The 11753-nt window shown below is 35.5% G+C and overlaps 1 protein-coding gene and 1 pseudogene across 1 annotated transcript in view; one reads left to right on the plus strand and one right to left on the minus strand.

Annotated features, from left to right (window-relative positions):
* Positions 1 to 2286, minus strand: part of CSRNP3 (cysteine and serine rich nuclear protein 3) — an 87077-nt gene extending 84791 nt beyond the window's left edge. The window contains exon 1 of the mRNA XM_027115191.1: positions 2034 to 2286. The gene's annotated coding sequence lies outside the window, so the exon portion shown is untranslated. The remainder of the gene's footprint in view (positions 1 to 2033) is intronic.
* Positions 2287 to 9288: 7002 nt separating this feature from the next.
* Positions 9289 to 10068, plus strand: LOC113624918 (40S ribosomal protein S4 pseudogene; annotated as a pseudogene).
* The last annotated feature ends 1685 nt before the right edge of the window (positions 10069 to 11753 follow it).

Below are 11753 nucleotides of genomic sequence, written 5' to 3' on the forward strand. Positions count from 1 at the left end.
ACCTACGTTTCAAATTGAGACAACATTAAGAAGATTTAATAAACTAGTTAAGGGAAGCTGAAAATCGCGAACACCCTTCCAATTTCCACAATGAGTTAAAATAGCCAATCCTCATCAGTGTCTTTTATAGAAATAAAATCAGGCGCATCATGAAATCTGTCACCGTACCTGCGTTTACTTTAAACGACTACGGCACACACGCTGTTAAGATCTTCACTCTGAGAAATAAAGCACACTTTATGTAACTGCTGCAAAACACTGCTGCAGAGGAGCCCAGTGCATTTATTTTTCGGGCAACCGATCCAGCCTTTCCACCAGCCCTGTGACCTCTGAACTCCCTTCTGCCCCCCTCCTCTCGCTTCTGCAGTCAAAGCCTCGGAGCTGGTCTCATTTGCATAAGGCTCAGGCAGCCCTCCAGCAGCTGAAACGGAATGCTGGGTAAGGAATTGTGGAACTGCGGTTCTGCCAGAATACCTGAATCGCCCGAGAGCTGGAATACGCGATGGGGAGTGGGCACCAACTGCGCCGGGCTGTCCGCATCACACCCTCCCGCCTCCCCACCCCACCCCCGCGTCTATTAATGGATAAGTGTTTTTTAACTCTTTGTTTTGGAGTGCTGCTTTCCCCCCTCCCCACCAAAAAGAAGCTGTCAGCAGCGACAGTGGTAACCAAGGAAACTCAAATAGTCAAATACTTCATTTAAATACATGTGGAAGGCCAATTTAAAATTTTCATTAACTTCTCTTGTTTTTGAAACATAGCTATTTTTTTTCCCCTTCGAATACATAGTACACGCATAATCAGGGACATAGGGTATTTCTTTTTGTTGTGGTTTAAACAGCATCTTACAGGCATACAATTATTTGAGTCACTATACAAATACATGAAGTCACCGGTAATTCTATAAAATGTTAAATGTACTCTAGTGCCTTAGAGAAGATCATCCTAAATGGTGTCCAAGAAATTAATTGTAAAGAATTTAGGTCCCACGATGCCTTTAAAACAATACAGCAGTAAAAATGCAGAGCAAAGTTAAACTATGTGTTTTAATGTAAAGATTCATGCAGCAGTAATGCTTGTATGTCTTTGACAGAGATGTTCAGTGTTGTGCTATTATTTGCTAGAGTTACTTCTTCCTTGTCTTCCTACACACAGCAATCTCTCTATTTAAAACATAAACTCTCTTGCTCATAAACCTAAGAAGTGGTTATTTTCTAGATACAGAAGGTCATGTGTGTACATATTTTTATAAATACCCATGAAGGCACATATTCTTCTTTTCTAAATGGTGAGTCAATGGAAATATGCATCATAACATAATTAATCAATTCTTCTTTTTTAAATTAAGCTAATTTGTTTTCTCCACTAATGAGTGAATATTTATGAAATAAAAGGTTTAATGCAATAATATTTTCCATCTATCAAAAGAAATATAACATGCAAAATAAAAGGCACACAACAGATTACTATAGATATATACTATATTATAGTTAAATATAAAATGCATTATTCTGGGAGATAGCATTATTAACATTTCAAAATTTTCTTGGTTTTAAAATTTTTTATTTAAATAATTAAATATACTAAACCTCTTGCAGTGCACTGAAAGACATCAATAAATTTTGAAGGCTATATCATCCAAATCATAAGACACAAACTATTGCAATACAGGATTTTTTAATACCGGAAACATTAATGTGAAGCTTTTTATTTGAGCTATTTGTTAGTAGTATTCTGCTTTATGTTCTTTCTGAATCATAGAAGATTAGAAATTATTGAATGATTTTTAACCCATAAATTTTTAAATAGAATAAATAACTTTTCAGTTTACTATAATCATATAAACGTTTCTCTATCACATCTGACTACATCAGCCATTTAATTGAATTGGGTCAATTCAAGTGCATCCTTCATATTACACACTGTAAATATCTTGCAAAGTTTTTGTTTAAGGCAAAACACACATCAGACCATCCTAATTTAAATCCAATCAAACACAAGGAAGTGTAGGAGTAATTTATAAAATCACTGACCTGTTCAAATAGCTGTAGTCTTAGTCCTTGCACTCTTTATTCATTAGAATCCAAAATAAATTGATTATCATTTTATAATGTGTGTCAGCATCACCGAAGGCACTGTTCTTCCTGGTTCAGCGGAATCTTCTGAAATTTGCCAGCCCTGTGTTTTATTGCTGGTACCGTATGCTTTATTGTTCAGCGACAAGAGCTTCACTCTGCACAAAGACTCATTACCTACTGCTTGCTGCACGGCATCAGCCTCACTGAGGCTGCCTATATGTGATCACATGGGAGTTTTGTCTGAGAAAGCCAGGCATGCCACTGACTTCACTGTGTGTATGGATATTTTTATCAGCTGAGGTCTGCTAGGAGGAAGGAATAACAGATTAGGAAGCTGCTCTAAGTCATTAATGCAGCACAACTTATGGAAATCCCTTCTCAAGATTTTTTTTTATTATAGAAAGCGTTTGAGCAGGCATTCAAAAGAAGTTCACTAGATTTTATTTTAATAAGAGGCTGGATAATAATTTAAGGAAGGGGAACTAGCAAAGAGCTATTTCCTACCTTCTGCTTTCTGAAAGTACTGTTGTACAAATGTTATTAAAGAGCCTTGCTTAACTGAATGATTTGACAGTATGTTTTAACCTTTAGATTGCTGGTGTTTATTTTTATTGGAGGAGGTTGCTCTCTAAAAGGATAAGTGGCTGTTTCCCTAAAAATCTCCTCAATGAAAATCTCAATCACTAATAGATACAATATATGAATAAAAATAAGATATATGAATAAAAATATGGATGTTCTAATTATTTTTGATAAAGTAGATGAGAGGGTGAGTCTCTTTTATTGATGTATATTAGTGAGGTAGATGATTAATTTATCTTCTCAAAAGATGACACATCCCTAGAACAGCTGACTTAAAAGAACAATGAAGATTTCAATTTAAAGATCTAAAGGACATGTGGTTCATATTAATTCTTAAAATCTCAGTAACTTATTTTAGACCGCTTACCTCAATAAAGCATATGGTTTACCTTATCTGATTTCAGTGTTAACAAGTAGTTTCAGAGCTGAGTACTCAACATTTACAGGAATTTTCTGCTATGTAAATATTGAATTAATACATATACATACACACACATAGGTATAGTCAGATTATCTTTCTAAAATACATTTAAAAATAATTACCTAAAATTATTTCTCAAAATTTGAAAATGGATTGTGTATTTCCAAATGAAAAAGCTATTTAATAATTGGAAGTTGATGAAAAAAATAAACTTATCTCTTTAATAATCTAAATTGAATTTGTAACTGAAAGCTTGTTGCTTGTTAATCTCAATGGAAATCCTATGACAAGTACATGCAATGTGCAACAAAGAGCACAGAAAGAAAAGTCAGAAGCATCATAAATGAAGATCAGAAAATAAATTTTCTGTACAGTTATATAGTACATTTTAATAGTGTTTGTAAGTAATACAGTAATCTTAAAAATAGTAAATCTGTATACCTGCTTAAACCTTCCATTAATGAGAAGTTATTTTTTGGAAATAATTGTAACAAAATTTTTTGTGTCAATGGAAATTTTTAAAAATAATTTAAAGCCAGAATAGGCACATGTGGCTAAATATTTTAGCCAGTCTCTAAATACAATGATTTAACATCATGCTTTATAATATTTTTTGTAGTGGTAGCATTGATTTAGAATGTTTCATGACTTAAATAAATGCCTTTTCATGGATTTTTCTTAACATTGAAAAAATATTCAGATATGTTTTAAATGCCACCATTTTAATGCATTTGTTCCAAAATGCTCAAGTTCCTTTTTCCCCCTGCACACAAGAGCTACACTAAAGCTGCAAAACCTTGGGGCATTAAGAGGAAAAGGAAAACAGAGTGTTTCTGGCTTATAGTGTACCTCTGGGTTCTTAAAGATATGTACATTCTAGCTAATATCTTTGATGATGTCATCATGTTAATGTACAAGGAAATAAACAAAAGGCAGCCATTTTTCTCTTACTGCATCACTTCAAAAACAGTGAAATAAAATGGTTGCCAAATGGAAGGAAAGAATCAGTAGAAAACTGTTACTTCCAAATTCTTGGGATAGGGAGGGGCAATGGGTGTGAAATTAGAAATAAAAATCCATATATGTGAATTTTGTATGAATGTATGTGAAGAAATAATTTACAGTAAGAAAGAACTATAAATAAATACAAGGGATATAGAAATAGCTAGCAATTAAAACAAATTAGTAAAATAATGTCTCCAATGGAAAGATTATAGTCTGTAAACAATGTATTAAATGTAAAAGCTTACTAAATTCATTAATGTTGAAAAAGGTATTTAAAGGTGGACAACATAGTTGGAAAGACCTAGAAAGAGATAAAATGATCATGAAACAGTAGTAAGCTTCCCAGGTCTACTATTATCTTAAATGACCTTGGTGAGTTATTTTATCATCTTATGCCTTATTTGTCAAGTCTGCCAAACAGGAACAGAAAAATTTTTGGAAAGCATGTCATGGAAATATATAGCAATATTTTTATACTTCAGTTCCCTAAATTGGTTTTATTCAAGCATTGTCCACTAATATTAGTAAAATGAGAAAAAATGATGTAAAATTCTAATGATTATTTAAAAGAATTTTTAAATGCATTATCCTAATAGCCAAGACAAACAGGTATAATAAGTAGATAGGACTTTTGGAAACAAGAGGCAGTTTTTTCCTAATACATACAGAAAAAAAATAGAAATGAATTTAGTAAGTAATTTGAAACAAATCTCATAAAATTGCCTCAGAATTAAAACAAATTATAAAATATACCCATCCTTCCAATCAAAATTCTGGAACTCTGTCAGCGACATGACAAGACAATTGCAATAGAGTTTCTGATTCTCACATTACACAATGAACAACAGTGCCTCTGCTTATACAACAGTTTCATCACCCAAGAGTTCTTTAAATTTGAAATCAACAGAGAAACACAAGATCACAGCTTAAAGAAGGAAATTCCATTCAAGATTAAAAGGACGTTTTAATTTACTTTGTATATTAAAAGCTGCGAATTCAAAAAGATATGTCAATTCTTATTATTGACTCTTAGTAGCTTGGCTTTTCTCTAATGACAAAGAGGCATAATAGAATCATTTTGTCTGCCCCCCTTTTCTCCAAAATAACTAAAGCTTGTCAGAAGTAATCCAGAATGTTTGCTATCCAGCTCCTGCAGTAATTTGGGCATAGACATGCTAAATGGATGGTCTCTTGAAATTTCTACTGCATGAAGGAAGATGGAAAAGATTAACTGATACCATCACCTGTGTTTTCTAGAACTGTATTAGTTGGCATATATATATATATTAATATATATATATCAGTACCTCCTGTTGGATTTACCCTTGATAAGGCTGGATTTTCTTGCTACCTTTATCTTTCTTTATGGTATGTTCAGAGAAGTCATTAAGTTGGCCATGTCAGACTCAAAATCCAGGACTAATTCAATTCAATTCAGCAAACATTTATTGAGAGTTTACTGTGTACCAAGCTCTGAGACAGTTGCTAGGGATATAAAAAATGAAATATACATTGTACCCAAGAAGATTGTAGTCTATCTAGGTTAAAAAAAAAAAAGTGCTGAGCAAGGTACGGGAGGATGGTAAAGTAGAGATAATGTTTTCTAAAGTGAATATTTTGTTGACAACATGCATTATAGGTACAATCAATACAATTTCTTTTCAATATTGTTTCCTAAAGTCAGAAAATCATTACTATAATTAAAGTCATTTATCAAAAGACTTTATCATTTATTTAATCTCTATATCTATATATTACATATAATGGCTACATATTCCTATGCTATCCTTCTCATCAAGAGGTTGAATCCAATTTCACTTGCCTTTACTCTAAGCTAGTCTTAATGATTTGCTTAATCCAATAGAGGCTGCAGAGGTGATGTTTTAGAAATTCCAAGGTTAGGTCCTAAGAAACTTTAAAGCTTCTACTTGGGCCTCTTGGAGCCTCTTGAGTCTTCCAGGAGCCTTGAGTTGCCATGTAAGAGGATTAATTACCCTAAGACTGCCTTGGAGAAGCCACATATAAGCACTTTGCTCAAACAGTCCAAACCGAGCCCAGGGTTCCGGCCATTCCTGATGCCTAACATGTATGTAAAGCCACCTTGGACCCTCCAAACCTACCCATCCACCAAACGGATATCATGAAGTGACCCTAGTTGTCACTATGTGGAGAAGCGCTGAGCTGAGTTTTTCTCAAATTCTTGTCCTACAGAATTCATAAGATGTAATAAAATGGTTGCTGTTTTAGACACTAAGTGTTGTGGTAGTTACTCAGCAATTGATAACTGGAACCTATTTACATGTGTATGACAGAGACAACATAATAAACCTAAAAGTACATGAAAGGACTGTCTGATACATATATTCAGTGAAATGGATGAATTTAATGGATGCATTAAAAGAAAGTACAACTTAGGAGGGCAGAGAAAGAAGCAAAAACAAATTCAGGGTGTGTCCAAAGCACATAAGGACTGATTTATCTAAGAAGATTGTATTGCAGGAATGGGGTTTCTGAACTAATAGGGAAGAGATTGCCTCACTAGCCAGGAGAAAAGGGAATTCCCAGTAATGGTACTTTGGGAAAAGCCCAGAAACATGGGCAAGAGCTTTACTAACTACAATGAGAGGACTTTGAGGAAGTGTTTTGGGTAACAGGAGATTTAGGCATGTGTTGGGAGGTTGAAGGAGAAAAGGAAGTCTGGTGCCCCTTCTTGGAGTGCAATGAAGCTTGAAGTGAGGAGATTTTTGCAACATATGAGATGTTGGGAAGTGACCAAGGCATAGGAAAAGCGGTATAGTCAAAGTGATGAATAAAGAAAGCAACTTTGGCAGTTGAGGCGTGTCTAGACTCGTAGAGCACCAAGGCAGCACGGAGGTTGAGGAAGAGGAGTTAAGAAGATATGATGAAAGCCTGAACTAAAGGTGACAATTGAGGAATGAGGAGAAAGGAATTCGTCAAAAAGAAAGAAGGAATTTTATATTGGTTGGATAAGCCAAGCTCTGATCTCATTTATAGCCTTAAAAGTCAATGGTTTTATGATTCAGTTACCAATTATATATGACAACTAGAGAGCATTTAACTAGTTTAGTTAGACAGATTTAGTAATTGTACGGGTATTTTGATTTGTACTGGCCTCAGTTTGTCTACTTTCAAATATTGTGAAAATTTGTTAATATCAAATATTGTTAATGTTGTGTTTGGGAAGCTGCAAAAGACTATAAAACAACAAGACCTTCCTTAAATACAGTACATAGAGGAGACCATTTATATTTCTTTCTGCTGTCTGATTCCTAAGTTGGGAAAAGACAAACATGTCTTAATTGTGCAAAGATTAAAAAGATAGATAATTTTGGATAATGCAAACTAAGACAAAACACACCCCACCCCGCAAAACCACACACCATTACCTATCGAAGTAAACAAGCCCATTGGAGTTTTATTTTTCTGATTCTTCATTCTATCTGGATATTAGACTACCAAAGTAGCAGATGTTAAGTTAAGCAGCTAGTGAACGGCCACTCAGAATGATGCAGGTTAAATGGTAGGAATAGCTCTATAACTGCTGCTGCTGCATATACAATATGTACATAAATCATCTGAACGTGGCTGTAAAGAAGTCTTTATGCAAAGTGACCCAGAGAAGAAAGTATCTAGGTTCCCCCCCAACCTTCATTCTCTTTATCACCACAAAGGCATCAGAAAACAGCATTTATAAAGAGAAAAGAGTAAATGAGGCAAACTTCCTCTCTGAGAACACAAAGGATACATTTATTTCTTAGTGACCATCAGAGCTGATTATAATGATTTCTTCTTATTAATGAATTAGATGTCTAACCAGAGACCAAAAATATGGAGTCAAACAGCATATGCAAAAGCAAACGTGGACTGAGCAGGTAAAAAAGAAAAAAATAATAATTTAATAGGACCAGTGGCTTTTCCATGTCAATGGGAAGGTTACATCATAACTAGAAGGGCTATGACACTGCTTTGGGGTTCAAGGCACAAGAAAGAGTTTCCTATATTTTATTTCACCAATACAAGTCTATAGATACTTGGCTAATAGATTGAATCTACTTTGATTTGTGTAACAGACACATACAGAAACAGTTTTGGCATATTATTTACCTGAGTTTGTTCATTCATTCATTCACTCACACATTTATTCATTTTACATTCACTGAATACTATATGCTCAGGATCTGGTTTGGTGCTCTGACAGGTTAAAGAGATGAATAAGTCACAGTCTTCAAGCTAAGTGGCTTTCCATCTAGAGGTAGGGACCTATATAAAGAGATAGATACAGCATAATGGGATACATTCTCTAACTGAAAATTATATAAGAACATAAAGACGGGAGTGAATAAACTATATAAAAATAGCTAACAGTTATCAAACACTTAAGCAGGACTGAAGTGTTTTACTTTACGTGTATTAATTGATTCACATAACCATTGCAACAAGCCTATGAGGTAATTACTTTTACTATCTCCATTTCATTGATGAGACAACTAAGGCATAGACTGGTTAAGTGACTTGCCAAGGTGACAGAGTCAGTATCCAAATCCAGCTAGTATGGCTTTAATGCAGTGTGGCTCTACTGGTATCATGTTACTTAAGGTAGTCACAGTGGGCTTCATAGAGGAGGTGACATGGAAAATAAATCTTAAGGGATGAGTAGGAGTTCTTTTGTGGAAAAGGAAAAGAGTATTCTGGGAAGAAGAGCTATAATACATACAGATTCTGAGGCATGACTAATGTATATGTGAAAGAAACTAAAAATTTCACTGTGAAAATGGTAACGTTATTCGATCTTGATATGGGATTGTGCATTTGTAATGCAGGGTTGTTTGGAGTTCAACTAAGAATCAATTTGTACTTATAGGGGATGTTTAAGTGGCTTGACTACAACTGTGTTTTATTAGGTAACTCAGGAGAATGAATTAGAGAGAGGGTCTAGAAGAAAGGAGACCAAATGAGACAGTTGAAATATCCTAGAAAAAAGTTATAAAGCTCTGAATGAAAACAGTGGCAGCCCTGGGGATGGAGAGGAAAGATATTAAGGAAATAAATCAACAGATACTTAAGTGGGAGTGAGGGGGAACCCTGAATCTAGGATTTTTAATTTAGGAGACAGTATGGATGAAGATACCAGTAACCATGGATAGACATATAAGAGGAACTCTTTTCGTGCCTAGTGCAGCTATGGCTCATGGTCTCAAGGAGCACCTGAATTGTGTAGAAACTCCAAAGCATTGGATAAACTGACTAGTGTGTTTGCTCCTTGTCCATCTACAAGTCCCCACAAGCTGAAGGAATGTTTCCCCCTAATCATTTTCCTAAGGAAGAGACATAAGTATGCCTTAACAGAAGATGAAGTAAAGAAGATCTGCATGCAGGGTTTCATTAAGATTGATGGCAAGGTTCACACTGATATAACCTACCCTGATGGTTTTATGGATGTCATCAGTATTGACAAGACTGGAGAGAATTTTCGTCTGATCCATGACAACAAGGATCGCTTTGCTATTCATCATATTACACCTGAGGAGGCCAAGTGTAAGTTGTGCAACATGAGAAAGATCTTTGTGGGCACAAAAGGAATCCCTCATCTGGTGACCCATGGTGCTTGCACCATCAGCTACCCTGATCCCCTCGTCAAGGTAAATGACACCATTCAAATTGATTTGGAGACTGGCAAGATTACTGATTTTGTCAAATTTGACACTGGTAACCTGAGCATGGTGACTGGAGATGCTAACCTGGGAAGAATTGGTGTGATCACCAACCAGAAAAGACATTCTGTTTCTTTTGATACAGTTCATGTGAAAGATGCCAATGGCAACAGCTTTGCCATCTGGCTCTCCAACATTTTTGTTATTGGCAAAAACAACAAACCATGGATCTCTCCAGGGAAGGGGTATCTGCCTTACCATTGCTGAGAAGAGAGACAAGAGACTGGCGGCCAAACAGAGCACTGGATAAAATGATCTCTAGGTGACATGATTGGGAAAGTCTTTGTACTTAATCAAAGATAATAATACATTAAAAAAGAAAGGAAGAGGGCTTCCCTGGTGGTGCAGTGATTGAGAGTCCGCCTACCGATGCAGGGGACACGGGTTCGTGCCCCGGTCCGGGAGCGGCTGGGCCCGTGAGCCATGGCCGCTGAGCCTGCGCGTCTGGAGCCTGTGCTCCGCAACGGGAGAGGCCACAACAGTGCGAGGCCCGCGTACCGCAAAAAAAATAAAAATAAATAAAAAATAAAAGAATAAAAATAAAAAAAGAAAGAAAGAAAGAAATACAAGAGGAATATCAGATATGGAGCCACTCAGTGGTAAATATTGAATGCCTACCATGCACCTGGCAAGAGTACATGGTTCTAAGAACACAAAGATTCCTTCTTGACCTCTGAGTGCCCAATGCCTGGCAGAGGAGCTCATAGACAAAATCGATTACCTAGATAAACAATTCCCTCCATCACAGCTAACTTTTAAGAGAACAGAATTTCTCTCAGTGGCCTGATTAAAGGTAAAGAAAGAAAAACAACTTCACAATCAAACTTCAAATCTGGAATACCATCAATTGAACTTAATTGTGGTACTCAGATAAGGAAACTATTATTAAAGTGTTCTATGCAGATTAAAATCATGATCCAGATCACAAAATCCACCTCTGTGCTTTATATTAAACATACGACATGAAGAAATACAAGAAACAAATGAGATTTCTCCTTTAGGCAAATTTTTTAATGAGCTTAATCCCGTGGCTTGCTATTAATGCTAGTGACTGGTTTCTTTGAAATGAAGCATGCATTTTCTTCCTTGTTCATATAGTCGGCTTCCTGTTTAGTATTCACTATTCATGTCTGTTTTATCAAAGAGCACTATTACATGAAACCATGATCCAAGCATGTTTGGCTCTGATTTTTATCTCTGGAGGGAAGGAAATTATACACCCTTATAATACTAGTATATGATTGTTATGTACACATGCGATCATAGTGCATATGTGTTCCTTCGTATTGGAAGGTGGTGTTATTTAATTCGGTCGTTAGGCTAAAGAACCTTGTCTTGGTCACATGTGTCTTAGTTTAGAACATCAACATGCCATTGAAGAAAAGCCATTAGCCTTGTAAATAAACAGTAAAAACAAGTTTTGATCACAGTCTCATTTAAACTCTAGATATTCTAAGAATTTCTTATGTGGGATTAAGAATAGAGAGAACGGTAAATACATTTTATCTGAATACTATAACTCCTGATAACTTTAGCCGACAACTGGGGATACCACAGCTATTGCTACTCTTTCGAAGCCAAAGCAAGATTTGGATCTTTGCCTCTTTAATTACTGATAGTTATCTATGGAACATGCAATTATGACGGCTGAGACAAAATTGGACATTATATTGCTACTGTTTCCCAGCCATTCACAGTGAGGTGACTTTAAGGTTGTCTACATATGCTTATTACATTTTATTTATACAGTATTTCTTTGACCTAGGACACCTATGGCTACATTATTCCATTTTCCCTTTATTTTAATTTACTATATTCCATGGCCACTGTGGAACCAGGTGGCAGCAATAAATTTATGGTTTAATGGGCTACAAGAAGAATGAGGTTTTTAAATACAAAGCTATTTCAAGAAATCACACAATAATTAAAACTTTA

The sequence above is a fragment of the Aethalodelphis obliquidens genome, unplaced genomic scaffold, assembly GCF_003676395.1.
Source record: "Aethalodelphis obliquidens isolate GAN/ISIS:26980383/991018 unplaced genomic scaffold, ASM367639v1 scaffold2, whole genome shotgun sequence".
Classification (NCBI taxonomy): Eukaryota; Metazoa; Chordata; class Mammalia; order Artiodactyla; family Delphinidae; genus Aethalodelphis; species Aethalodelphis obliquidens.